Genomic DNA, 5,063 nt, shown 5'->3' on the forward strand with positions numbered 1-5,063 from the left:
ATGCACATGACCTAGCCAATGTGACCCTAGGATATAATCATCTTATGCAGGTCATGTCAAGATCAAATTCAAGCTATAAAATAGTTCAAAAATCTTAGTTTTCTACTAAAAATATTAAATTTTTAATGCTAAAATGGAACAAATACTTAACTAGGTCACTGTGACCTATTTGTGAAAAAAAATTTCATCAGTTTTCTTAAATGAATTTCACCAACTCCATATTTGCTGGCAAAGACTCCAAAAATAATATCGGTATTCTAATATTTAATTAAAAATAAAAATGTAAATTTTCACCTTTTGACCTCGGAAATTACCATGAACCCAGAAAAACGGCCCAAAGTGATACCACCCCTTTCCTATTATATTCAAATTTTCAATGCAGTGATATATGAAAAGTATTTGAAATTACATAGAAATGTTCTTAATGCTAAATAAATCTTTATTTTGACCATGTATATCGCTTTAATGGCATAGGAACATGTAAAATCAAATATAAGTTATCATCAAAATGGCGGTTTGTTGTAGATTTTTTTTCTACAAATGGAAACCCTTCACTCACCATCACTAATACGTTTTAACACAAGTGCCATACAATCGTGCCACACGGATCAACATGAAAATGCCTTCAAAATATAAGACATACAGGTACCTATTATAATCCTGTAGGAGAATGCAGATACGTTTGACAACCAGTTTCTCCTAGTTTCTTGAATCACAATTGTTGAATTTGTAACACTACCAGATCCAAATGAAAATGTTCAATCAGGTGTTGTTATATATAGGGTCCCACCAATCTTTGAAGCTCTCCAAATCATAAGGCGTACATCTATTAAGATTATAACTTGTCTTTTTTCATCATATTTAGCTCCTTAGCCTGACCGACTTTCTCGGGGTGTCAACTTCCCATGAAACCAAATAATTCCGCCCGTCTGTTTGACTACCGGCGAAAGAGTTATCCATAACACTCTAATAAAAACAAGTACATATGAAAGTATCACAGATAGGTATTACAAACGAAAACTGTTAAAGAATCCTAAATTGTGACGCCTATTACTAATAAAATCATACAATGGTATACAGCAATGTGATACTTTAGACACAAAGGAAACCATCTGACACTCTGAAAGCTAGGAGCATAAATTAACCAGAAGAATTCCGAGAATAAGTTATGAATAAGAGAATCGTACTGAAAGAAAGAGTTATGATCACAAACCGAGTAGCCATCATCTATAAGAGCCATGTATCATAAAAGTAACTGCCCGTCCTCCTGCCCTCCTAGAATTGGGTATTGCAATGTTTGCTATTGAGTAGTGGTCAGCACAATGTCTTGGAATAGTCAATTGCATTTGTGCTGTAAGGAGAAACGGAGCAACTGCAACTCCTGAAACATGAATATCGTTTGTATGTTTATACCACAACAGGATGCCCTCCCAGAGTACCACAAGATGAGTTATACGTAATCAGTACTTCTGTATTAGAAATTTTCTGTTCGTTCACATTCCATAATAAATAATCCGCTTTTTTAAATTAATGTTAGGTGGTCGTCGCATGTGTACGAGATATAGCTTGTATGTCATTCATTAAAAAAAACCCGCTCCACTCAAAAATTAACAATGTTTGATGGCGAACAGTGTTTAAAATTCATCCGCCCTCTAATGAGACCAACGTTTGTCCTCTCAGACCCCAACATGAGGGTTGGATGTAATCATTTTTTTCAGCAATGACATGTCGGTAAAACATCATTCTGCTATGATGTTGGTATCCCTCATCGGATGTTCAACCAGAGTTCTATATTGCCAAGGATACACAGTGGTCACCAGACACTCCCTGGGCGCAGATGCCTGGTGTTGATGGCCAGCGACTTTTGCTCACATTTGGATTTCCAAATCCTAGTGAGGTTTCGTGAAGACAACTGAAGATGGTAAGTTTCCTGACGCCTAACATCACATCTGGACCCACAGTCACTGGACATGGACCAACGTCTGTAAGTATAATTAATTTGTCAACTTCATCTACAAACTAACATTTAAGACACAAGAATACAAATATTGCTCGGATCAATGGGTCTAATTCAATTCGAATGATGGTAAGCAGGAATCGGATGTATTCAACAATAGTAAGTGTTTATTGCCATGGTTTCCTGGCTGTGGGCTGTTGTACAACTGCTACTGCATTACCTCATTGCAACTTCATGCGTGTAATTGCCTCTTCTATGTGCAGGATGGAGAATACAAAACCTCGTTTGTTTTCTCGTATTTGTACAAATAGACATAGTATTTATAGGGGTGTTCTGAAATATTTTATGTTTGGAAATAATTGATGCCATAGCTATCAACTGAAAAAATGATAGCCGTGAAACAATGAGGGGGATATACAATTTCTTTATTATTGGAATAATGACTTTCATATAATTCTTTTATAATATGTATCATATGTTCTGATACGCGTTAGACTCAATCTCCCTATTATCTAACTAATAGGTATGTATGTACATATAGGATTTTCTTTGTTTCTGTTCATGTAGATGAGTATTAATGGAGTAAACCTTGCACAAAAATGTAAGTGCGTGATTCATCTTACATTCATAGTATGTATAGTGGATTGGGACCAATGGTACTGATGAAGTTTGCAGACGAGTCTTTTATGTAAGTTGCTTATGGTTATTAATTAAGGATACAGTCTCCTTGTGCTAGAATACTTCTTTTTGTGTCGTCTCATTAGCCATCCCCAACAGTTTAGCTGCTTCAAAGGACCGATATTCCTAGAACAACAACATCCGTTTGCCTGTAGAGTTTACGAGTAATATATGTCTATTGATCCCGAAAGTTTATACAAAAAAAATCATAATTTCAATTGTTATTTTTTAATGCAAAAACAAATATACCTATTCTCTTTCATACAATAGAACTATGCCATGTTTTACTTTATTTCCCCGTCGTTTATTGATTATCGATAGGAGAGCACTGGGATTATTCGATTGCCTTTGAGTGACGCTATGTGCCAGCAGTACATCTAGCTACGATAAACCTATTATTTCTGGCGAAATGTCATGAGATATATGAGGATTTAGTCTACCTACTCTTACCATTGTCTTGTATTATTTAGTTTCCCACCTTATATAGCCCTATCAGATATACTGATGTTTATGCTGAGTTAAGCCTATCGCTGATTTAAAGTTTAGATTATACTTCGTAATATTATGAGAGAGACCACCTTTTATTTTCAATGTTGTATACCATTTGAATGCCTACCATTTATAACAGCTCCTATGTTGTATAACATTTCAATGCCTAGTATTTAAAGCATATCCGAAACCCTATGTGTCATTGGCCTTCTTTCTGGACCCATGAATTTGGACTAGCGGCCTTCCTAGGATATGGCTGATACCGTTGTCAATTGAGAACTATTGGTTATCGTATTTTTAAACTTCAATAATGAAACGCATCCTTAAAGGTTTTGGTCATTTATATAAACTATAACTGCGCTAAATGATACACAGTATGATGACATTTTGTGTGGCGTCAGTAAACAAAAGAATATAAATAATACATCTGATAGAGAAATCTTAAATATATGGGGGAATCGGGAAGCAAAGAAAATGTTTGGTAAAATGTTCTTAAATATGGGGGGAAGCAGGGAACGAAAATGTTCGAAAAGCAGATAAAATGAAGAAACATTGAAGTAAGACATCATTATTGTCATCATTTTTAGCAGAATATATTATAACAGAATTGACATAAAAAAATGATGAGAAAAAAACACAAATGTCCTTACCATACATAAGATGTATTTGAAATCATTTTAAACTCTACATATAACTAAGGGTTACTTTGAATGCTTCAAATCAATTATGAAAATAAACTCTTTTCATATCTCTATACTTGTTCCCTTGGTAGGACTTTCATTTTAATGGTGGACAAAACAAAATATTATAGTGCAATTTATCATTACTCACATTTTAACTGTAATGCTAGGCGTATATCAAATTAATTACTTCTCTAAAAATCGTCGAATAACTTTAAATAAACCATTAACATGGGGAAAATTGAATATTGCGCTATTTTATAATAATTTTCACTTTGCATCGTCGGTTAACAACACTTCAAAATCGTAGTACAATATGAAGTTATGTTTTCTATCGAATGGTGTTCACTTGTATGGTTTTCTTTTGAACTTATGAAATCAGACAAAAAACGTGCTTTCAAACTTATCAAAATATCTCATTTTCAGTAACAGAGAGTGAGACATAATTATAAGTGAAGTTGTACATGCCGGAATTGTCAGACTGAAGAACCAGGCTTTGATATGTTTATCACAACTAAAAGGTTCCAACATTGAGAATTACAATACTTACAATGCATAGATTTTAATTTTACAAATTCAAAGAAAATCACAAAATGAATTTTGACAGTTATGCCAAAAATGAAGATATTTATGTATACAGGGCCATGAAATGCATACACATGGTCAAACCAAAAAGCCAAATTGTGGTCTACAATTTCATGTACAGTGTTAGTAATTGGAAAGTGACATCTTCATATATGTCTAAAGATGGCATAAATTCTATGTTGTTAATACTGTTTACAAAGTCATCAAACATGTCCTACCTCATTTTCACATCTTATTTATCAAAGCCTAAGCGTTTCAATGGATTACTGAAGAAAATATAACATGTCAAAATTTTCCCTCATTTACGACACATATAAGTTATGTATATAACTTGAATTTGAACTTGAAATAATAACTGACATAATTTGGCATATATCTCTGTTGATGCATGGTCCTATTTATTATGTGTTTTTGACGATGGCAACTTTGGAAATAAAGACACTACTTTATGTATATCCCCGTTACAAAGTGATTGTTTATGAAGAGGAGAGACCATGTGTAACGCCTAGTAACTACAGACAGGACCCTAATTACCTACAGTCTCTAAAACCTATAGGGGAGATTAGGACTGGTTTTAGTGATAATCCACCAGGGTTTTTACTAGTGCCGGATTACAATAGAGTTAGTACTGAATACTTAGTTATACACCCGGTGGTCCAGACGTCAGCCTTTCT

The sequence above is a fragment of the Argopecten irradians genome, chromosome 7 (assembly GCF_041381155.1).
Source record: "Argopecten irradians isolate NY chromosome 7, Ai_NY, whole genome shotgun sequence".
Classification (NCBI taxonomy): Eukaryota; Metazoa; Mollusca; class Bivalvia; order Pectinida; family Pectinidae; genus Argopecten; species Argopecten irradians.